The sequence below is a fragment of the Mus musculus genome, chromosome 12, assembly GCF_000001635.26.
Source record: "Mus musculus strain C57BL/6J chromosome 12, GRCm38.p6 C57BL/6J".
NCBI classification, from domain to species: Eukaryota; Metazoa; Chordata; class Mammalia; order Rodentia; family Muridae; genus Mus; species Mus musculus.
The window spans coordinates 25,466,779-25,492,108 of record NC_000078.6 but is presented as its reverse complement, the minus strand read 5'-3'; the positions used below and the strand labels follow the sequence as shown (position 1 = coordinate 25,492,108).

The 25,330-nt window shown below is 42.4% G+C and overlaps 2 long non-coding RNA genes across 2 annotated transcripts in view; both read right to left on the bottom strand.

Moving 5' to 3' along the window:
* Positions 1-11,850: 11,850 nt before the first annotated feature.
* Positions 11,851-17,434, bottom strand: Gm36886. The gene is made up of 4 exons (XR_381358.2): positions 16,360-17,434; positions 15,482-15,618; positions 14,068-14,285; positions 11,851-12,097 (listed from the first exon to the last, which is right to left on the bottom strand). It is a non-coding gene; the product is annotated as a predicted gene, 36886 (long non-coding RNA).
* Positions 17,435-20,241: 2,807 nt separating this feature from the next.
* Positions 20,242-25,330, bottom strand: part of Gm36723 — a 115,967-nt gene continuing 110,878 nt past the window's right edge. The window contains exons 10-12 of the long non-coding RNA XR_001780577.2: positions 21,421-22,073; positions 20,470-20,655; positions 20,242-20,356 (exon numbers count right to left, since the gene is read on the bottom strand). This is a non-coding gene — a long non-coding RNA (predicted gene, 36723). The remainder of the gene's footprint in view (positions 20,357-20,469; positions 20,656-21,420; positions 22,074-25,330) is intronic.

The window sequence follows — 25,330 nt, the reverse complement described above, 5'->3', positions numbered from 1 at the left end:
TCTGGTGCTTCTGTGGGTAGAAGAGGCAAAGGCCTATCAGTTTTCACCAAAAGGGATTTATTTTTTACATTAAAACAATCACTATTATGAATAAAGAATTTAATATTATTCTGTTGATAAAATGAGGTTTAATAAATGAGGTATACAGTTATATTTAAAATATCATGAATCATTTTTCTAACAATAATTAAATATATTGGAATTAAATATAGAGATAAAAGAAAATTATACCATATTTACACACCATAATACATATGTGAATGTGTAACTATCAATCCATCTAGTTACCAACATGCCTAAACCGTGGTTCTGCCTATGGGAATACTGGGGAGACTTTCACATCTAGGGGATGGAGAGATGGCCCAGTACTTGCTGCTCTTCCAGAGGATCTAAGTTCAGTTCGCAAAACTCATGTCAGACAGCTCACAACCACCTGTAACACTAGCTATAGGATATCTTATGCCTTCTTCTGGTTTCTGCAGGTACACACACACACACACACACACACACACACACACACACACACACACACATAAAAATAAATATTAAAAGCTAAAACTAGCCGGGCATGGTGGCGCACGCCTTTATTCCCAGCACTTGGGAGGCAGAGGCAGGCAGATTTCTGAGTTCGAGTCCAGCCTGGTCTACAAAGTGAGTTCCAGGACAGCCAGAGCTACACAGAGAAACCCTGTAACGAAAAACAAAACAAACAAGCAAAAAACAAAAACAAAAAGGAAAGAAAGAAAGAAAGAAAGAAAGAAAGAAAGAAAGAAAGAAAGAAAGAAAGAAAGGAAGGAAGGAAGGAAGGAAGGAAGGAAGGAAGGAAGGAAGGAAGGAAGGAAGGAAGGAAGAAAGAAAGAAAGAAAGAAAGAAAGAAAGAAAGAAAGAAAGAAAGAAAGAAAGAAAGAAAGAAAGAAAGAAGGAAGGAAGGAAAAAAGGTAAAACTATGTTCTCAGAAATTCTAAATCTTTATGAGATCATCTTGTGTCTAAACAACAAAAACACTAAAATTTCCTTTCAGATAAAACCTATATGTTACAGTCAATCCTTTGTCAGCAGAGGGACATGGCAGCATTGCCTTGTTCTCTAATTCTGAGAATATTTTGGCCTTTTGAATATTCTAAATCTAATTCACACATAATAAAATGGAGATATATTTCCCAAAAGGCTTGAGAATGGTTTCTTGGAAACTGGCTTATGACATAAGACTACATGGCTTATGACATAAGACTACAGAGTAGAGCCAGTCAGAGAAGGGTCTTCCTCTGATGTGTGACATTCATTTACCATGCTCTGCTATGCTTTGGTATATTATGAGCAATAGCTACAAGTACTCTATTTTCTTGTTGGCACAATTGGTGAAAAAGTAAATGATCCATCAATTCAACAAATAGCAGACATAGTGGGTACCAGTCTAGAGCCTGCAGAAAGTAAGAGGATGGTTGGAGATACAAGAATCAGGACCAGCTCGTCCAAGGACCACCCCACTATACAACATCCCTGCATACTATTTTTCCTTTGCAGGGTGATTTTGCTTCCTAAGGAGTTTTGGGCTTTTTTACTTTTTTGGAAACAGAATCTCCTATATCCCAGGTTGTCCTTGAACTGGCTCTGTAGCTAAGTCTGCCCTTGAATATCTAACCTCCTGTCCCAACCTCCCAAGTGCTGGGATTACAGGTGTGCACCACCATAGCCAGTTTTACACGCTTCTGGGATCAAATTCAGGCATTCCTGCATGGTAGACAAAGACTCTACTCAGTTACCAGTTGCACAACTGTGCCCACTCTGGTATTTGCTTCTACCTATAGCTTACCTATTGAGGTTTGACTGTGAAATGCCCCCCCCCACAGACTCTTGCTTTTAAAAACCAGGTCTCCATCCAGTGGTACTGTTATGAGAGGTTGTGAAATGTTGAGGCCTGGCTGGTTGGCTGGTATGGGTGGAGTCTCTGGGGGTTACAGCTGGTCCAACTTAGGATCCTGTCCTACATTCTGGTCCTGACATCATATGAGAAGCTTCAGGGAACATCTCTGAAGCGATGGACTTCTACCATCACGCCTCCTTGCCACAAGAGATGGAAATTTACAGAAACTATTAACTAGAATATATTATGGGTCTTAAAAGTTTTTTCCATGGGTTACTTATTTGGTCACTAATCCCCGACCCTTGCCCTGTGTGTCTGTTTTGCTCATTCTTAGGATAGTAGACTATGTTAAAAGTCTATGACAGAGATATCCCAAACATCATGACCAAGACCATTTACTGAAGAAACCATTTGGAACTCATAGTTCCAGAGGGCTAGAGTTCATGACTATCATGGTAGGAAGTATAGCAGCAGGCAGGAAGGCATGGTTCCTGGGCAGTAGCTAAGAATTTACATCTTGAGACATGAGCATGAGACAGAGACACATACAGAGAGAGAGAGACAGAGAGACAAAGACAGATACAGAGAGACAGAGATGGAGTCTGGAAATGGCATGGACATTTGAAACCTCAAAGCCCACCCCTAATGACATACTTCCTCCAACAAGGCCCACCTCCTAATTCTTCCTAAATAGTTCCACCAACTAAGGACCAAGTATTCAAACACTTGACCCTATAGGTAGCATTCTTATTCAAACTACCACATTCTCTCTTTTTAATATAGAGAAAGTCAAATTTCAAGTGCTACTACATATGATATAGCAGGTGGTTTTCAAGCTCTGAGCTACATTCTTTTAATTTGAAGTGTCATTTGAAATACTTAAATATTAAATCTCTCTATCAAATTACATAAACATTGGAAAAGATAAATTCCTTACAGTGCCAGAACCTAATAAAATAATACAACCCTACAGAACTTCTTATAGACAGCTTGAAAAACACACTTGAAATTAATTCAAGCACTGGTTAATGTCATCTAAAACAATATGGTGAGTGAGGTGAAGTTCCATAGAAGGCTGGCACACTTGGGAGCAACCCAAGTCAGGCAAGCATGGTTTTGTTTAGATTGAAATGTGATTAAAGAGGCAGCACCACTTAGCATCACCATGGCAACTCAACCTGGCATTGACCCATTTTATCATAGTTTCCTGGAGAGCGTCATAAGCCATGTCAGTACATGACATCATAAGTGAAAAGCATGTAACTCCAACAGCAGCAGCAATGGAAGCCATGATCAGTAAGCCAAGCTCCAGTCTCATCTCACAATAGATCTATGACACACTCATCAAGTAGTTAAGTAGCCACCAAGGATCCCTGGGCGAAAGGGGGTTTGTTCCTTAACCTTTGTATAAATACACACATGTCTTGAGTATCTTAAAAAAGAAATTTCCCTAGTAGACAAGGAGGGGGTGTGTAATCCTGTAACCGTCCTGGAGGGAATAAAAATATTCTAAAGATATTCCTGTACTCCTCCCTTCTGGTATTAAGACAATAGAACTCAAGAATCTGGAGTTTATCACCCCATGGGGAGGAACAGGTTAAAAGCCTGATGCCAGCCAGAGGAGGAACCGGTCTCCCAAAAAGACATTTCACATGACAACTTGTCAGACCATTTTGCAAGAAAGACTAGAGCCTAGACAATGTTGACTATACATTGGCCAGGACTGCTTAATTATACAAACTTCTTGCCCTCTGAACCCTAGCCTTATGTCATAACCCAAAGGATGGACTTGATGGGGGTCATTAAACCTTCTTGTTTGTTCCTCTTCCTGATGTGACTGCATTAAGTAATGCACTTTCTCTGTTTTCCACTATTATCTGTCTATTTAATAGATATGTGGAGCCCAGTCTCCCACCATAACAATTCCTCTAGCAGCCCCAGTCACCCGGGTGGCTAAGGGATCATTTGAACTCAGGAGTCCAGGGCCATCACAGACAACATGACATGAGCCTGTCTCAACAAGTGAAAAAAAATACTTTTATTATAAAAAAATAACTACTGTTCACATCATTAAACATTTAAAGTACAAAAACAAGGGTTGAGAAGATGAGTCTGTAGGAGTGCTTGTTCTGCAAGCAAGAGGATCTGAGTATGAACATGCCGTGGCTCTATTAAAAGGGGCAACAGGATGGAAAACCCAGCTTTGTGGATGGAGGCATATGGATCCCAAGAGTTTTTGCTGGACAGCCAAACTAGCCAACATGTTCTGTACATGTACATGTGAGTATGCTTGCCCACATACTCTGATGCACTTTCTCTCTTTCTCTCTCATGTATACACACACAAACAGGTGTGCATACACACATACACATGAAGAAGTTGAACAAAAGAAAGAAAACAATGCCTTCAGTTCTTTGGTCTTCTCTTTTAACATACTTTTTACATTTTTAATATGTTGTATGTGTGTCAACATGCACATGCCAGGACATGCATGTGGAGGTCAGAGTAACTTAAGTGAGTCAACTCTCTCCTTCCATCATGTGGGCTCTAAGCATGGAACTGGAGTGGTCAGGTTTTGTGGCAACTGCCTTTAGCCACTGAGCTACCCCAGCAGTCTCTGGGTCCTTCACTTAAAGTGAAAAGTTAAAGTCATTTGGAGATCATACTTTCTAAGATTTTGTAATTACTTCATCCTTTTGTTTTGTTTTGCTTTTTTGGTTTGTTTTTAAACGAGAATCTATTGCTATACAAAATCCATCTCGTACACACAGTGACACATCTTTGCAGTTTCTGTTGCACCAAGTATTGAAGATTAGAAACACAAAATGAAAACACTGCAAATAGCCAAGTACAGCACTTTGGTAAATAAACATTCAAACTGTTCGGATGCACACAATCTGGAGAAGGAAAAAGCCTAGGAGAGATGGGCTGCAGACACCAGACAAAGGCCACATTCCCCACCAATCTCCACACACACAGCAGAACAGCTCCGTCTATGGATCACAACTCCACGGAGGTCTTAAGTCTCAGCAACTGAAGCCATAACTAGTACGGTGGTGTCAGCAGCAATAGGACAAGACCTTTTGCTGCAGACTCACTGACCCTCCTTCCCAGACTTCATGTGAAAGTGTTGGCACTGTAACTTTAGCATTGTGTCTCCCCTTGACATTAAATGTTCTTTGGCAAAATAAATCACTCTGTGTTTAACTACTCCCTAATTCTCGGACACTTAGCTAGTAACCAGTCTTTTGAGATAATAAACAAGATCACTGTAAATGATAAATTTTATGTTATACCATTAAATTAAAAGCACAACACACAGCAACATAATTCAATCTGGATTTAACCTATCTGATTTTAAACATTGAATAAGATTATCATAATAAATCCAAGGTCTATCCATTTCATCTTTATAATCCACAAATTTAATAAATGTGGCTTTTAATGCTTTCATTGATACCATCAGTCAAGTTGCTGGGAGGTGCAGATTCCAGAAGGCACCTTGAAATGTCACTAGGGATATTATTTTGATTTGTTTTAAATGTACTGGGCAATGGATTAAAACCCACCTATCTCTCACAGCTCCCAACTCAAACTTTTCCTTGGAATTTAATGTATATATTCTATAAATGTCTACCAATGGGGCAGGGAGAAAGTTCAGTACTTGCCATGCAAGCTGAGGAGTTCTGACCCTTGGAACTCACACAGAAGTTGAGCAAATGTGGTAGACTGCCTGTAATCCCAGGTGGCAGAGACAGGATGTGCTGGAGCAAAATATCTAGCTAGACATCTCAAAATTGGCAAGCTGCACATTCCATGAGAGATGCTGTCTCACTATATAAAGTAAGGAGCACCAGAACACACACAGCCGCACCTACATACATGGGAACACACACACACACTCACACCCTTCTATTCTCAGCCAAGGCCTCTGCTTATAAGCACCCATTGAGCACTTGAACTTTTCTCTCTATCAGAGGGTTCTACTTCACTATCCTATGCTTTGCCAAGTTCTTTTGTTTGGCTACTCTTCTGTCTGTGGTGCAAATCCATTTCTTCCTGACACATTCTCCCCAGGTTGTTTCACTCTCCAGCCTGTTCCTAGAAGCCCACAGTCCCCAGATGAGGTCTCCTTGCTTCATGTAAATGCTGCTGCCTTTGACCTTGCCTCTACCACCTCTTTGTCTGAAGTTGACTTTGAGCTCTCTTCTGGGAAAGTTCTTAAATTCAGACTCTCTTCCCTAGAGAAACTTAGGCTCTGAAATAAAACACTCAAACTTCCTGTTACTATTGTGCGTTCCTTATGCTAATTTGCCTTTGAGATTTCCTGGCCAACTTGAACTCCAGCTCAAATAACTGAGAGATTAAAGTCTGCCTCCTCCCAGGTGGGATCTAACTTGAGTAGCACTTTATCCCTGGGAGTTGAGCATTGTCAACCTCTCATCCCTGTGGGCAGCTGGATAGTGAGCTAGACAAAGGGAATTGGACTAAAGAAAGTCTCCCAGGAACAGAAAATCTCAGAGCAGGGAGCCCCCAGGGCAGGTTGATTGATATCTAGGCCTGAGTTAATAGCTTGAACATCGATGGCCTTCAAATCAGTGGCTGACTTGGGGTCCAGGGTTCACCGTCTCATTTTCTTTATCAAAATGTGGCACTATGGCTACCTACCATTGGAAGATCCTGATGAGCATGTGGGTTGGCTGAAAACTAAGAAGCACAGCAGACTGTACAATTAACATTCACTACAGGACTACAACTTAATAAGAGCATTCCCTGTAGGGCATAATTGAAGCCCCGAGCAATTGTGTGTGTTGTTGACATGAGCATGGCCATGGCAAAGACCCAGTACCTCAGACCCATGGACATGGCAAAGCTTTCCCTGGGGCAGGCTCAGAGGAATGGCAAAGACTGGTCCATCTATGGTATTTGGCAATGATTGATCGGTATCTATGAGTATTTGGGAACAATTGGTCAATGGGAACAACTGGTCAGTGTCTGTCTTAAGTATAGAAACTATTAGCCACAACTTTCTCCTCCCAGATGACTACAACCTGAGACTGATCCCCTACAGAGATCCCTTATAGAAATCCACCAAACCTGTTTCTTTATTTAGCTGTATACAGTAACCCACCTCCTCCATTTAGATATATTAAATAAATGCACAGAGTTTCCAAACAGCGCTGGTGCATCTCCATCAGAGGTACGCCCCACTAAATCTCAGCTTTTCTGTACATGTGTCTGCCAATTCTTCATTCCCCATCATCCTAGCTAGGTCAATCCCTAAAGGCATGCACCATCATAGCAATGATCGTGTGCTAAATACTAGGACAGTGACATCACATCCTTCTAACCATTCGACTATTCATGGTTCCTTATCGCTAGATGAAATATCAGTCACTTTTTTTGTTCTGTGACCAAATCCCTGGCAAGAAACAATATAAGGGAGGAAGAGTTTGTTATAGGTTAGAAGTTTGAGGGGCTACAGTACACCATGGCAGGGTAAGAGTGGTATTAAACTATCACACTGCATCTATAGTTAGGAAGCAGAGTGTAGACTGGATGTTGGACTGGCCTATCAAACTTCTAAATCCACCCCCAGGAACTCAACAAGGCTCTGTCTCCCAAGGGATTATAGCCTTCTAAAAGAGTGCCACCAGCTGAGGACCAGGTATTCAAACACATGAATCCATGGAAGACATTCCATATTTGAATCACAAAGATAGTTACATCCAGACTAGAATAGATGCTGTCACACTAGCTTCCAGATTCAAATGTCCTAAAAGTGAGTACAGTTCTAGTACCTCCAAATTCAAAATCCCCTGAACCCAACAGCAGTAAATAAATTGAGCAGAGCTTCCAATGGGTCTGCTTCAAGGCCAAACATTCACCACACAATTAAAAGCTTTCTGAAGACGGTTCAACTTTTATAATAAGCAGCAAGAATTGAAATTCAAATACACACCAAGTACACAGAGCTAGATGTGTTTTGTGTGTGTAGCTTTGGTTGCTGACATGACAATAATAGTAAGCTAGACAAAGGAACAAACTACCTTCTTCTAAGTCCAGAGGAAATGGACTTCTGTCCTTTCCATTCCAAGAGAAGGGTTCTAAATTGTCTATAGGGACCACCCTTCTAGGGTAAGGACCCAATTTAAGTCAATACTCCCATGTTTGACCACTTAAAGAACCAGGTATCCTTTCAACAGAACAACTGAGAGGTTTTGTTGTACTCTGTTGTTTGTTTTGTTGTTGTTTTATTTTGTGTGTATTTGTTTGTTTATATCTCTTCCCAAACTCTGAATACTCTGTTACAACCTCAGTGTGAGCCCCAGGAGTATCAGGGCATGGCCAGAGGGATATTCTCATCTTTCTCTACAGTGAGCAAGCTTTCTTCTCACAACCTCCTCTGCTTCCTTTCCCAGGAGGTCTCAGCTCTGTCCCTGGGGATGTTTTATTCAGTGTAGATCTCCAAACGGTCTCAGTAGTCAACATTCCTCCTCCTTCCTTCTATCCTCAAGCCTTAGGTCCTATCACTGTATGGATCTGTTTATCTCTCCCCCATTCTACCACCCTTGGCACTAGGCACTGTTCACCCTGTGTTCCTGATCATCTCTGTTAACAGATTCTGAAACGTCAGCATTCCTGGCTCTGAGAACTGTCTGGTATGGATTCCCAGGTCTCTGGAAAGGAGAAGGAGCAGAAGTATAATCCCTCCCCTCTTCATCTCCAATGACATTGTAGGAATCATAGAAGGGATGTGAGTGAACTTAGCCCTTAACTATACTTAAAAGGATGTACTGACTTTGAGCAAGCTGAAACAGCTTGGGACAGTGAAGCAGATTACCCAGTGTCCATATAGAAAAAAGTAAGCCACACTAATAACTTAAAATATTTCATTAAAATAAGGATGTTCTTAGATGATGTTACTGTCAAAATCTTCACCACTGTTTGTGAAATGTTGAAAGACCTTATAATGCATAGAGTATTAGGTAGAAACTTCTAGAATATGAGACCTTAATAAGAAGATTAAGTAGCCTTAAACCAGTGCAGGTCTATATAACTTTAAAAATACTTTAAAACAAGCCTTGGGGTGATTTCTACTTTGAGAAATATAGAATAGACACGCTTCTCTTAAATGTCTCAAACACCCCCTCCCCCGCCACCGCCATGAAACATATCAAACAAACACAGTAGAACTCTGGCAGCTACAGAGAAGGAAGAACAAGAGGATCCAGAAATCTAAATACCCCTAGGATTCCATTTTATCTCATAAATAAAATGGCCCCAGCAAAGCCCAGTGATGTCCCAGAAAGAGGCAGTCCAGTCTAATAGAACACCTTAGATTCTTCTAGTCAAATACTATGAAGAAATTAATGGCCAGAGCGCACCTATGCCAACAAAGACCATATGGGGTCAACTTCTCCCCTAGCTGAGATCTAATTAGACACATTCCAATCCCAGCTAAGATGATGCTGAGATATGTCTGGCTGCAAGGTGGTAATAAGCCTGATACCTTTGATGACAGTGGACACAATAGAAGAGACTGGCCTTCCATTCCCATGCTCCAGTAGCCAGGTGGTGACATCTCACCATAAGGGTGGCAGCAGAGGAGTCCTAGAGGACAGACAGACATCTTAGCAATGTCAAGCTAAGATGCCCACTCAGGGAGGATCCCTGAAGATCAGCAATAAATCTTTCTATGCTGGCTGTCATGATAAAGACATAGTGTAGTCAAGGGTCTTTTCGTGCTCATAGGGGTGACAAATCTTCCAGGAGATGGGACCTAAAGAGGGGATTCCTAGCTCCTACTCCCACCTGACAAGAATAAAGGAGCATACCATCCTATTCTCCTTCAGGAGGTTGTTAGAAGACTCTAAATAAAATAGACGATTTAGCCAGACCTAGATGTTTTATGACAATATTTAAAATGTCCTTTAAAAAAAATGACTTGTACTAAGAAACAGGAAGATCTCAACTGGAGTGAGATAAACACGACACTGGTCTGCAACCTCACCGAGATAAAGAAGAGCTTCTATGGCTACCATCAGAGCTCATCATTTTAAGAGCAGGGAGGAGGGCATTGGTGGTGCACACCTTTAATCCCAGCACTCAGGAGGCAGAGGCAGGCAGATTTCTGAGTTCGAGGCCAGTCTGGTCTACAGAGTGAGTTCCAGGACAGCCAGGGCTACACAGAGAAACCATGTCTCAACCCCCCCCCTCCACCACCACCGCCACCAAAAAAAAAAAAAAAGAAGAAGGAGGAGGAGGAGGAGGAGGAGGAGGAGGAGGAATCAAACTGAGTGAGACACCAAGCCACTATACTCCAACAGCTATGTGGTGGAGAAGCCATCACTGCAACTGTTCTTCAAAGGTATCTCAGGGCACGTCCAGAGCAAACAGAAAGCAGAAATTCTCTGCCATGAAACAGAGGCTGTACAGAGGTGTGTTAACTAACAATAGCACTAATCTATCTTAGTGCATGCATTCATGCAGAACTACCTGCAAGTTTACAGAGAGCCTTGTCAACAGGCTTGTATGGGTTATCACTCCCTAGGGGGGATGGGGGGGCGTATCCAAGTCACCTATGTGTCTGCAGATAGCCCCAATAAACCCATGGGTGCACTGATCTGGCAATGGGTAGAATTAATTCTTTGGTCTCATTGAGGTGACTAGGACTTTCGTAGCATATCCAGTAAGTGATGATCGTGTGACATCTCCGGTGAACTTGGCGTTCCAGGTTGACAAGGTACTCCACCCTTACCACAGTAGATGCTTGAATGACAGCATTTAAATATTCTTCTGAGCAGCAGTAACTTATGTTTCTGTTTCTTCATCTTGTCTAAAACCTCCATCTTCCTGAGTGAGCCCCATGGATGCAGACAAAACCACCCTTGACCATGTAGTTTTCCCCACTAGTGTTACTGTATAGCTCTCTCTAGATCTCTTGAAATGCTAGGTTCCTTTGTCAGGACACAATTGCACATCTGATATCTGATCATTCTTGAGATTTTTATTTATGGAAATCCGTCAAGGTTTGGGAAAAAGTTGAATTCCTCCAGTGAGCATGATTCTATGAGGAGCGTCTGGACCTATTAGTCAAGGATAGGTCTGATTTAAACATTAATCTTGAGTTCTTCCACACCAACCAGATCAAATAGATTAGGGGTCCAGACCCACAGGGGAGCTTCAGGGTGATCCCTAGGTTACCACATAAGCCCCCCTACACCCATCCTCTTGTCTTTGTGCTGGTTCTGAATCAATAAATAAGATGATTCGTTCTGAGCTGTGAGGAGTGGGCTCCACTTTCATTTTACCCTTGAAGGTTTGGATGTATATTCCTTCAAAGGCCTCAGGTTTGTGATAAAATAAATTCCTGTTACATGAGTGATCTAGCGTAGGTACAAGTGGGTCTCCATTCTCTTTGCTCATGGCATGGAAACCAACCAAGTTCAAGGGATCAGTTGCAGCAAATACCCTCAAGGAAGGATGCAAGCATGGGAGGAGGCTTACCTACATTTTCTCTCCCCAGTTGTTTTTCCAACTATAAATAGATAGATAGATAGATAGATAGATAGATAGATAGATAGATAGATAGATAGATAGATAGATGTTCTAACCAAATAATTTGTGCATTTAAAAATAAGCTTTTAAACTTTTATTTTAAATTAGTATATTTAGATGACTTTGAACTAGAAGAACAGCCTGATTACCCAGCTCAGCATTTTATTTCTAGATTAAAGTATTTCTACATACTTCATTACTTCAGGTGTTCTTTGTTTTGTCTAGTTCTGATATTTTCAGGTTATCAAGCATCTCTTTCTATTGTATTTTGGCTGCTATTTTTTCATCAATTGCACATGGAAATATCACAGCTCAGAGCTTAAACTTCAGGGACAGGACAGTATTCCTGTCCCCCGCCCCACCCCCCACCCCCTGCACCCCAGAGCCAGCCCAGAGCTGCCTTGCTTGTCCTAGATGGAGTGCGTCCCTCTGTTTCCCAGGGAATTCTGGGTAGCAAGAGCCTGATCATTTACTTTATACCTTGATCTCTTACTGATGAGATGGCCATCTCACTAACAAGCATCCTGTATCTCCTCTCTAAGCAGGAAGAAGCCTACATGGAAGTCAGGAACTGCAGCACTCTATCAGGAAACCTAGCCACAATCTTCTCTGCTTATTTTCAGCATACAATGGCTCAGCTATGCACACTGCCACCTAAATTGAACACAGGATCTGGGGCAAAGGAACAAAAGAAAAAAAGAAGCGGACAATCAATGATAGTGTCTGTGGGGTTGTACCCTTCCACTGCAAGGCAATATTAGTTAATATCTGAACTGTGCTTTCAGACCTTTGTACCTCTGCAGCCCAATAGCTGATAGGTAAATGTAAGACCATTTTGTGTCATTGTGATTATTCAACTTTCTTTATTTTGATGTTATATTTATTTACTATCATTAATTTTTATAAATCACAATATTCATATTTTTAAAACCTTTGCAGATAAAAAAGGCCCAAAGTCGATGCATCACATTAGATTTTACACTTTCACAACTGAATATGTTTTTATGCATATATCTACTACAAAAAGTCAAAAAAGTCATGCTAGAATTAGATCTAGAAAAGCAATTATCTTTTTATCCTCTTTTATTAACTCATGCCCATTGCCTGCAATCATTCTTCATCCCCCAACATTTAGCTATTCTTATTCTCTTTTCCATGTTACACTGTACCTATATGTACATATGTTTGCATATATACATATATTATTGGCTACATTCTACATATGAGGAAGAGCATTTTTTTCAGAGACTGTATGACATTACTTAACAATATATATTTTAACTCCATTTATTTTCCTAAAAATTTATTCCATTTCCCTTTAATGCAAAATAGTATTCATATTCACATATATACCAAATTTGTATTGTTGGTTGATCTTTTGGTGGGCAATTAGGTTGATTTCAATTACTTGCTACAGTGCAAGCTGAGAAACTCAATTAAAATATACCTGTAGATGGACGTGGTACCATATAATTGTCATCCTAGCATTCAGGCTGAGGCATAAATAGCATCAGTTTAAGCTCTACTTGAAGTACATAGTAAGAGCCTTTGGTGCCAAGAAGGAAAGAAGGGATGGATGGATGAATGGGTGGCTGGAGGAATGGATGGGTAGATGGGTAGATGGGTGGATGGATGGGTGGATGGGTGGATGGATGGGTGGATGGATGGATGGATGGATGGATGGATGGATGGATGGATGGTGGATGGGTGGATGGATGGATGGATGGATGGATGGGTGGATGGATGGATGGGTGGATGGATGGATGGATGGATGGTGGATGGGTGGATGGGCAGGAGGAAGGGTAGGTTTCTTTTTATTTAGCTAATGTTGGCATGTTAACCTGCATGGTAGATTTTACCATGGTGTGGTGATCATATCCATTTAGTAGTTTTTAAATTAATGTGGGGAGGCAGGGCACTTATATGCTGCAGCATGTGTGTATGGAAGTCAAAGCACAATTTTGAGGAGTTATTTCTCACTTTCCATCTTGCTGAGTTAAAGTGCATCACATTTGTGCCTCTGTGCTATATGCTCTAGGCTAACTGGTCCATGAGATTCTAGTCAGTTCTCCTGTCTCCACCTCCCTTGTCATAGAACTGCTGGGGTCACAGATAAAATTTTTACATAGGGATTGAACCTAGGTCATCAAGCTTGGACAGTCAGAGCTTTTATCTGCTGAGCCATCTCTCTAGTGGCAGTACTTTCATATTTTGCAAGAACTTGTAGAATATGAGCTTAACAGCTCCTTATTTTTATTTGTATCCCATCACCACCCTGTCTGTTACAGCTACCCTTTCAGATTCTCTTGCTTTGGATGTGTTTCTTAATTATGCCCATCTCACGGCATTTAAGTTCTGAGGAGTGTGTGTGTGTGTGTGTGTGTGTGTGTGTGTGTGTGTGTGTGTGTGTGTGTGTGTTTCTTACTTTTCTTACATGCTTTATGGCATTTACATAATACTTTCTGATCACCACATCTCCTCTAGGGAATTAAATATCACCAATCCTCCCCTTTATTCTCTGCTCTCCTTCCTTCCTTCCTTCCTTCCTTCCTTCCTTCCTTCCTTCCTTCCTTCCTTCCTCCCTCCCTCCCTCCCTCCTCTCCTCCCTCCCTTTCTTCCTACCCTCCTCTTCCTCTTCTTACCTTCTATCTTGGTCCCTTGTCTTTTCTCTCCCTTCCCCTTGATGGAAGCATCCTCAGGTTCCTCTTTGCCCAATGTTGGTTCTCTCCAGAGCTGGTTCTGTTTCTTTGTTTTGTGTTTGTTTGCCTGGCTTCTTGGTTTTGTTTTCTCTTTGTATTTCTGGAAGGACCAGGGCTGAGTGTGTTCTCTTCGTTCTTGGATCTGCTCTCTCTGCACTTGGCTAGAAGTTAGACTGCTTGTAAATATTTTGGGTTGCAATTCTTGCTCTAAGAACTTCTAGCATTGTCTTCCAATGAGAGCTGTGCAAAGGTCTGGGGATGCCCTGTTTTTTTTTCTCCCCAACACCCCCCAGCCCCACCACATGCACACGTGCCACCCCAGACAACTGTCATAGAATTGTCTCCAGTAACTTTTGTTAGAGTAGTTATGCTCTGGGACCTAGAATAATCTTTCAATCTGTAGATTTCATCTTTCCTTAAAATGTCAAAAAAGAATTTAAATATAAGTTTAAACTCTTGCCAGGCATACACAAAGCCCTGAGTTCGATCAAGCACTAGAGATACTGGATATGGTAGCACATCCATCTAACCCCAGTACTAGAAAGGCAGAGGCAGGAGGTCCAGCAGAGTTCAAAGCCATCCTCTTGGCTATATAGTGATTTCAAGGCCAGCCTGGGATACATGAGATGTTGTCTCAAAATAAAGAAATAAAAATAAAACAGGAGGCTTGCATATGACTCAGTCCGTGAAGTACTTGACATTCAAGCATGAGAATCTATGTCTGGATTTGTTGCACCATGTAAAATCCCCAGGCACAGTGATCCCTAATCCCAGCATTGAAGAGGCAGATACAGGAGAATCCTGGGGCTTGCTGGTCAACCAGTCTAGGAAGTACAGTGAGCTCTAATTTTAATGAGAGATCCTATCTCAGAATAACCCTGTCTCAAAAAAACAAAAAAAAAAACCCAATGATAATAATAAAATTATAATAATAATTATTATTATTATAATGTAGAGAGAAATGGAGATATCTAACATTGGCTTCCATAGACATGCACAAATATATGCATTCTCTTTCTGTCTCTGTCTATCTCTGTCTCTGCTTCTTTCTCCCCTTCTCTCTCCCTTTCTCTCTATCTTTTTCTCTTTCCATCATACACACACATACACAAATGTGCATGCATGTTTGCCCATAGGAACACATACACAAACATGCATGCGTGTGTGCACATAGGAACACACATGCACACACAAACGTGCATGCACATGTGCACATAAGAATACACACACAAAGATGCGTGCATGGGTGCATGTAGAAACACACACACATACATTCTTACTTCCTCATCCTGCTTCTAGCTTGTCTTCTACCATTCCTGATTTAATCCTTTAATAAACGGTGCAGACAGGTAAGTACCTTGTCTCCAGAGAGCTCTGAGTGTGTCAGCTCAACACTATCTCAAGTCTCAGAGCTGCCTCTCCTCACCTTTCTTCAGGAAGGAGGTTACACAATGCTGAGGGGAATCACGCTCACACAGAAACAGCAGACTGCAGCTAGAAAACAAAAGCAATCTATGAATAGTATCCTTTCTGAAGTAAATCTCTGTTAAATCCCCCTATCACAAGCAAACACATGTAAGCTAGAAAAAAAAATCACAGCAATTGGAGAACTGAACTGATTGGTCAGATATATATTTAAACATGGCTTGAAATTTACTCAAAAGGAGGCTAGGGAGATAGCTCACTCTGCATTTAAGATGCTTGCTTTGTCATGAGGTCCAGAGTTTGATTCACACAAAGGTGATGAGCCTGACTTGCCTCTAGCATCAGACACCTAGGCAAATGATGGTCAATAATCTTAACTATAATAAATTCAACCCCCATTATTGCCTTTCAACACAAACTAGAAAACCATTGTATACCATCCCAGGCAAGAGGCTTAATATATTAACTCCCAAAGTGTCCCAGAAGGCCTGGTGGCAAGCTCAGAGGAAAGTGAACATTTAAAGATGGATGTGGAGAGCCAAGATTCCAACTGTTGGATTCCTTCCTGAATCTTCTGTGCAAAAACATCGAGTTTTAAAATAAGAATTACCATCTATGAATGCAAAACACATCAAGAAAAATTAAAAATAAAAAAAACCCTACTCTTTCAAAACATAGATTGTGTGCATTAATTTGCTATGTACCTCAAATAATTGTATCATTACACTTCAGACCTTGTCCTTTTCTGGCTGCCTGTGTCCTGTCAGACAAAACCTCTGCAGACCCAAGGCTGAGCCCAGCCCTGCTCACCTCAGACACTGTGTGCTCCCAGAGCCAGGCAAATTAGCACAGCCAGAGAGGAAATGTCCCCACAGGGTGAATCAATGCACAGCAAAGGATAATGGGATTCCTGCCCCAGCAGCTGTGGCCTGCCCCTCCCCTCAGCACCTGTCAACCAGGGTAGACAGGGCGGGTCCAGGGCAACAGCTCCGCTCAGCAACCACATTGCTCATTAGCACCAGCCGGTGCCTGGGGGCCCCCCACACTGCCAAATAGTGTAGTTTTCTCCCCAGATGCAGTGAAACAATGGCTTCTCCTAGAAGGGCTGGCACGGTCCTTGTTAATCTTTCCCATTTCGCTTCTGTTTTGCCCTTTGCACAGTGCATATGAAGGGGTGGACTGGAAGGTGGGAATTAGGTCATTCAAGTTAATTTCACCAGCTCTACTTAGAGGCTGAGAACCATGGGAGCCAGCCTGCGTCGCTTAAAGCACGGAAATAATAGGCCAGATCCTGTCAGGCGGGATGATCAATGGCTCCCCTTGGGAGCGGTTTAAAAGCCATTTGCCCCAAAGAGGACTGAGGTCTTTCCATGGCTAAGGTTCTCTCTCCTCCTACTGTGGAGGGAAATAGGCATTGAGAGAGAAACGGTGCATTTTAAACATCACTACCAGGCTGGAAAGCAAGGTGGTTTTGATTCTTGGATGTTCCTGTTTAAGTGTACAGGAGCAGTCATATATTTAAGTCTGTTAAGGCTACAAAACTGCATTCTGGGACCAGGTGGAGAACCGCCACCTATCCTGAATGCCAAGATGCTTATCAGCAGCCTGTGCAGGAAAGGACCTGGAAGACTTTTGGCAATGTCCATCAAGCTTGAAAAGTTCGGCCTCTGTTTTGGTACTTGGGTATGAAAATTTGACCCAGAACCACCTCTGTGTGTAGTAAGCTGTAACCTAATTAAGTGCACGAGCAAATTGCAACCTAACTGAAGAGTATACTCTTGCAGCAGAGTTGAGCCCCTGCCAATCATTGCAAATTGAGACGTATCCAATCACTAATGGCTAAAAGATCCCTCCATGGCCACGTGAGGCAAATGCCAAACTGGAACCAATCAGCTGGCTTCCTGTTCTTTGAATATATATATATATACCTTACACATGGTGCATTAGAAAATTCTGGACCATCTTTGGACTCAAATACAATAAACTTTTCGATTTATTTCTTTGACTCAGGAGACTCAGGAAGGCACCTCTCAACAAACCAGCATCTTTTTCATTCCCCTTTTTATTCCTTTCTGTCCCCTGCTTCTCTTTTTCTGTGAACCTGACCTTGCTCCTCATTCCACGAGTTGCACAGCTACTTAATCTAGCCACCTGCCTTTCAGAGAACAAGCCTATCGGTTTCACTAAAGGGAGATCTGCAGGATCGCAGAACGTCAGTAAGCAATTATTAGTCATCTCTCCCCATGCATTCACTATGGAAACCATTCACAGACAGGTTTGGATGCCTACTTGTACAAGCTCCTCATGTGCGCAAGGCCCTATTGAGACTTAGCTATGGGGATGGACTTTAGCCAGAAAGGAAAGGAAATGGGTTCTTCTCACCAAATCTGGATATTTCTAAAGAGCGAAGGAAACCAGAGCCCCAAAGTCCTCAAATTTTCTAACATCATGTAAGTGTGCTTTAGCTGCCGGTGGCTCCTCACTGTGAAAGGCTGAATTTGTATAGCATTCAGAGTGGAAAGTGGGAAGCACCCATTCTAGAGATAGAAGTGAGGAAAAGATAAAATCTAATTCCTATAGTCACCATTCAGAATGCTTGCTAAGTCTCTCTCTGTCTCTCTCTCTCTCTCTGTCTCTGTCTCTGTCTCTCTCTCTCACTCTGTGTGTATGTGTCTATCTGTCTCTTTGTCCCCCATCCCCATGCACACACACATACACACACGTATCTATGCACCTATATATATTTCATATATAATTTCTCTTGTCCATTGAGCCAGTTGGTATTTTGAACCTAGTGGAATTGCTGCTTTCGAACAATTTTAACATACAAAAATAGCCATTTCATATGACTCAGCCTGCCATTGAAGATAGATTTTTTGAGACTAGGATTAGGGTGTATGTTTGCTTCCATCCTGGTGGTTTTTCTTTAACCATGTAGCATTAACACTTCTGACTAGGAACATTGCTCCGGTTTGCTTTCTCCCACTACGATAAACCATTCTGATCAAAAGGAGAGAAAAGGGTCTAATTTGGATTGCACTTTTTTTTTGTCATAGTCCATTAATGAGGACAATCAGGACAAAGATTCAAGGCAGGAGCTGATGCAGAGGCCATGGAGGAGTACAACTTACTGTCTTTCTCCCTGTGGCTTGCTCAGCCTGCTTTCTAATTCACTCCATGGCCCTGGCCCATGGATGGTACTGCTCACAGCGGGCTGACTCCTCCCACACCAGTTATTAATCAAGAAAAATATTCCATACCTGCTCACAGGTCAGCCTGATGAAGGCAAGTCTTCAGACTCCCTTTCTCTGGTGACTCAAACTTGTGTAAAGTTGACAAAACTTTACCAACACAAACTTTGTAGTGGGTTGCAGTTAAACTAGGGCCCCGGAGAAGACTCAGCAGGTCCTTTCTGTCAATACTGACCAGCTGAGTTCAATTCCTAGAACCCACTTAATAAAACCAACTTCTGCAAGTTGTCCTCTGCACAAACACATACACACACATGCACACGTATGCAAGTAAGTGCACATGCATAAATACACATGCATGTGCATTCTCATACGCACATGTACACATGCACAAATACCTGTAAATAAGTAAGTACAAAAATTTTAAGCTAAACAAACAATTTCTCACACTTCATCATTTCCCATGCTATGGGTGTAAAATAAATGCTTAAGATTGCCACCTGAGGAGAAGTGTACGCTTCTCACATTCTCGTTTTGTTGTGGAAGAAATCTACATTTCAAACGCATTCCTGTCTTTGGAGCTTTGAAGCCAAACAAGAAGGATGGACTCTGTAAAGCAAGGGTGCGTGGGACCTTTTACCATTTAGTAGATTAAGGCTGTTTCTGAATGATGCCTATATATCAAAGCCTGAAGTACACACACTTGCTTAATCTCCCACAAAGTTAGTTCCTGTCACCAACAGCATGTGCTGCCTAAATATTTACCTTTGTCACCACTGAGACACATGTGGCCATCTATTTGTTGGCACATGCTTCCTGATTTAATACCATCCTTTCACTTGGACACGCCTAAAATACTGAGTTGTGTTAAACTGAATGTCACTTACCAGCTACCTGAATAAGGTGATACACTGATGAATAAGGCCCAGGGGTGTTGGGGGTTGGGGGTACAGTGATAGTGATACAAAGCCAAAGTGAGAGAGGAACTTGAACTCAGAAAGCTGCTCTTAGGTCGCTCATCTGAAAGTCTGAAATAGAACAAAGACTGTTTCCTTTGCGAAAGCATCAGCAGGTTACCACTGGGAAACTACAACTGAAGGCATCTCATCCCCAGAAACCTTCCCTGGAGATGAGTCACTACCCCTACATATGCTTCCTCCATATCTCACCAAATGCACAACAAAAAACAACTTAGAAAATACCCAGAAATGTCACACTGGGGCCCCTCCAGTCCCATTCGTGTCCCAGATGGTAGAATGGGCGATCCAAGGTAGAATTCATAAGCTTGTGATACATTTTGAAGTGACTAAAAAATAAAGCATGAAACTCCTTCAAGAAATTAGAGTATGGAAATCTCCAAAAACTTCTTCCGCCCTACACAGTGTTTAATTTTTGGATATAAAAGATTTACTTTGGGGTTAAATCCAACCCATACATCCCTATACACGGAAGGGTTTTAGCCAAATAGCCTGAAATGCCTGCAGAGGACATAATGTGTAAGTTCTTACTCTCTGAAAGTCTCTCTTCTAATTTCCCAGACTCCAGGCAACGTATATAAATGTGCATTCATTGTGGTATCCTTCTGTGTCTCATCCAGAGGTGGGAGCAAGTTCCAGCTGCTTGTAAATAAGGGACCTCGGCTGAGGCAGAGCCGGGATCCCCTTCACTTTGATCAAATCTTCTACTTGCACTGTCAGAGAGCTGGGTACATGCCAGGATTCCCCCTTACTTCTACAGCGATGAACACAGGCATAGCCCACGTATGGCAGCAAGTGGCAATAGGTCACTGGGTCACACTGGCTAGCTAGGTGTATGGATGGACACTCCTGTCAGACTGCCTCTCGGGAGCACACTGTAGTCATCCCCAGTGCTGGAAATTCTGCTGTGGTCTGTGAGGTGATAGATCACATCTTCCCTGTTGGAGATTAAATGGAGCCAAAGATGAAATGATTGCTACCACTATCCTTATTCCACAAAGAATAGTAACCATGGGATCCCACAGAGCAGGCCTCCTCCACAAGTCCAGCTGCCTCTCCTGCCTACCCTCTACTGGGTGGTTATTGCTAACTCTATTGTGAAATGTCAAATGCTATTTATGTTGACATCAAAAAAAAAAATCTTCTGAGAGAGAAAACAGCCTTTAAAAATGAGCAGTCCCAATAGTAAGTCTGCAGCTTTGAGAGCCCCTTTGGCACGTAAGGAACCTGTGTGCAGGATTAAAAAGGAACACCAGTCCTTAGAGGTGAGGTGTCAATGTGCTGATCAAATTGAAACCCAGCTCATTCCAGGACCAGAGGATGTCAGACAAATCAACACACAGCCACTGTTGATCTCCTAGGAAAGCAATAATAATATGCTGGATTCATTTTCTGTTTTTTTAAAAAGAGATTTATCAAAATACAAAGTTTGTTTGTTCTGTGGACAAGTTTGTGTTCTCTGGCTGGATTCTATCAGCCTTATGATCTGTAAACTATAGCATCACTCACTCCCACATGGGACCATGGCTGCTGTCATACTACAGCAGAGCTGACTACAGGAAACAGATACCCAAAGGCCTACAGAAGCTGAAACATCTATGATCTATCCCTTTGTAGAAAAAAAAAAAAGGCAACTTCTGGCTTAATCTATGTGTTAGTCACTGAACATGCTAGAAAAATATAAGTGAAGATAAAGCACTAACTTCTCCAGAGTAGACAGGAGAGGCAGCCTGAAGAACTCATCTTTCCTGCTGAAAGAAGTGTCTTTGGATCTTCTTACCTACACTTCCAACCAGGTGAGTAAAGATGATGGGGGATAAGGCACAGTATGGGTGTTAGTCTTAACACATCCACCAGTGAGGGAGAAAGATGCTGGCCGAATGATAGGGGGTGTGGGGAGGACAGAACTGTGGGAATGAACGCCACTGGCAGAGTACCAGTAGAGCAGACTACCCCTGCCCTCCCCCTCCTCTCCGCTCCTCTTTGCCTACCAGGCACCAGACCAGCACTAGCTGCTTTGAAGTCAAGAAAAGTATGACCTAAACAACATCCTAACCTGAATCATAGGAAAATGGTGGCCACTGGAGTTGGAATCTGTGCAGGGGAGTGGAGTACAGAGAATACCAGGGTAAACAAACCGTGAGAACCAGAAAATGCGGCGTAGGAAGGTTGTGAAGGTTTATACAGGGAAAGAAGTGAGATTCTGGGGTCTCCTCTGAGCAGGAGGCTGGAGGAAAGATCCTGTTTGGTTGTTTTCGACGATGGTATGGATCCTTTGTGTGCTTTTCCATGTTGGTTGGCTCCATGGAAGGTTGAAGTCAGAAGAATAAAACTGACAAACATCCAGGAGGAAGACCTGAAAGGACATAGGAAGTCAGGAGCCAGGTGGTGGCCTGGGACTTGGACGAAAGCTAGACCTGCCTTGATTCTATGATGTCTGGTCACTGGGTGCATTATAGCCAAGAGACCAAATCAGTGGTGTGTACAGTAGCCACTACATGGCTGGAAACTGTGGCAGATGGTCAAAAGTGCCAACAAGCAATGGCCATTGGAAGAAGCAGCTGAGTGCCCAGGTACCCTGACTACATCTCCAGAATGCCCCATTGCTCCTGTCTGTTCTTAATCCTCTGTTTCATGTTTTCTGGGGACCACCATCAGGACCCCCAGGGAGAACCCGAGAAGCCTCCATTTATCATATGTCTTGAGCTTTTAAACCTGTGTAATGTTCTCATGGCTTTATTTACATACAAGACACTGGAAAATGCCATATTTCATAGGAGAGGAGAACCTGGAAATCAAGAGAACAATTAAGCTGTAGAGGAGGAAACACTGCTTGTTTCTGACACCGACTGGCTGTTTACAACAGTGCTCCTTCAGAAAACAAAATCAAGGAATTACTTTGTCAACATGTGCAAATTTAGCCTCTGGGGACTTGGGGAGGGGCCGTGGGAGCATTTCTGTAATTACAAGTCGCACAGAGGTACTTCAAGCTTGGCACTGATGGGGATGTGCAAATTGAAAACGATGTAGTGACAGTTGGTGGCAGAAATCCTAGGAAAGACGGAGCCTGCCAGGTACCAATTCGTGCGTGACAAACTCCTCGCGAGTGCATGATGACTCGAACTTCCTCTGATGACTGAATGCTAGCTCTCAGAGATGAGCCTTCAGAGTTCTTATAGATGGACCTAACATCACATGCAGTCCCAGGTGACACCAGCAACCTCCTTCCTTCTCTCTCTCATCAAAGACTCACAGGGACTTTTTTTTTTAATATGGAAAGTTAGAACATCCAAGAATCAAACTCTTAGTTTTGAATTTCCATCATTTACGAAAGTGAAACAAATAAACAAAGCAAATCGCATGGCATATATGAAAGACCATCTCAGAGGCCAGCAACAGATCTGGGAACTCACAATAAAGGCCCATTTTCCTTTCTGTAGGCTCTAGATACTTACTGTGTATTTTTGCTTGGGCCTTTGTAACTAAAAGCGTAGAGAAGTGTTTCGTTTTCTATGGTGGGAGTCTGTACCACATATGGCAGCCACTCTTCCTCCTGGGAGCCAGGATCTGAGCTGCTGGGCTCTAGCTTCTGTGGTCTCCTATCTGGGCATCTTGGGTAGCCCATGCCTAGAAAAGCCCAGCTGGATTCTAATTGTATGGCCACATAGTACCCTCTGTGTTGTTCCCTTCTTACTGCTCTTAGTCGCTCGGTGCCCAACCTAATGACCTCATCCTCTCTGGGAGACCTTCTGGAAAGACCATCTCTAAGGTCAAAGCCTAAGGTACCAAGGTTCAGAGCATCACTATCTCTGTTTCTCTCCCCTATCTTATTTGTTTGGGGTGGAGGGGATGCACTTTAAACCATAAAAACATTTACTTTAGTGTTTTTGTTCCATGGACAAGATGTAGTCCATGTTCGCCTCAAACATACTAGATGGCCAGGGATGACTGCTTCTGTCTCCTGGGATTTACAGTTATGTGCCCCAGGCCTGGTCTCTGAGGTGCTGAGGATAGAGCCCCAAAGCTCTGTGAACATTAGGCAAGCACTCTCCGAGCTGATCTCCACTTCCAAATTCCTTGCATGTGTTTTACACTTGGCAACACACTAGGTGTCAAGGTTGTCATTGGTACTCATAAAATTAGGACTGGAAGGAAAGGGTTAATCCTTTAACACTTGAAGCACTTAAAGAATTGCTTTGCCAAAATTAGGACCAGGAATCTGTAGGGCGATAGCTACTTCTATTACCATTTACAGCGGAGGGAGGGATCTAGACAGTCAGGGGTCAAGGTGTGCACCGGAAGTAACCGGAGTGAGGCTGGGTAGTGCTGATGGGCACCTATCAGGGGAGAGCAGCTGCTGAAGGCCAGCGGGCGAAGGCGGGGCTCTTGGCAAAGGGAGAGAGAGGAGACTGCGGAGCATATGTCTGTGAGCTGAAGTCGTGAAAAGCACGAGGGAGAGCTCCTCGTTCCACTGACTGCTCTCTTATCTCCCACAGTCAGTCTTGTTTCCTGGCTACTCCCTCCCACTCCCTTCCTCCCCTCTTATTATAACGTGTAGAGAGCTATTTAGTTTGGCATTTTCTTATTTTTCAGCAATATATTCATGAGCAAGGCCAAAAGTCTGTCTCGAGAATAGTGGACTTCCCGATCCTTTTCTCTAGGCACCACCTTATAACGCACCCACCCCGGCAACCCCCTGCCTCTCTTTCAGGGAACTGGGCACTTCTTTTCATTACATTCCACTGTCTTCTGTGGCACAGGTACTAAGATCCCAAGTTCTGGAGTCAGATACCACAAAGAACCCAAGGCACATTAAAGGAGCAGTATGTTTGCAGTGCCCAGTTCTCTACTACCTGATCTATAGTATGGATCCGCAGGTCAGTTCACAGACAAGGCTGAACAGAGCTCCTGGCATGGAACCCAGCCTAATCCATATCGGTTATGAGAATGCTTGACATTCGCATCGTCTATATTCCATCTCTTCTCAGTTTGAGGATCATTTTGCTGAGTATGTAACAACACACATAGATCAAGTATGCATACAGTGAATGCTCATGGAATTAATTAATTAATTAATTAATTTTTAGTGTTTCAATTTGAAAGTTTCCCTCATAAGCTCCTATGTTTTCTTGGCTGTTACCTAATGGTGCTATTTTAAGAGATGTTAGAAATCTCAGGAGATCATATCATTCCAGCAGAGAACTCCTAAACCTGATAAACAGCTTCAGTGAGGTAGCTGCATATAAAATTAACTCAAACAAGTCAATGGCCTTTCTCTACACAAAGGATAAACAGGCTGAGAAAGAAATTAGGGAAACAACACCCTTCTCAATAGTCACAAATAGTGTAAAATACCTTGGCGTGACTCTAACTAAGGTAGTGAAAGATCTGTATGATAAGAACTTCAAGTCTCTGAAGAAAGAAATTAAAGAAGATCTCAGAAGATGGAAAGATCTCCCATGCTCATGGATTGGCAGGATCAATATAGTAAAAATGGCTATCTTGCCAAAAGCAATCTACAGATTCAATGCAATTCCCATCAAAATTCCAACTCAATTATTCAACAAATTAGAAATGGCAATCTGCAAATTCATCTGGAATAACAAAAAAACC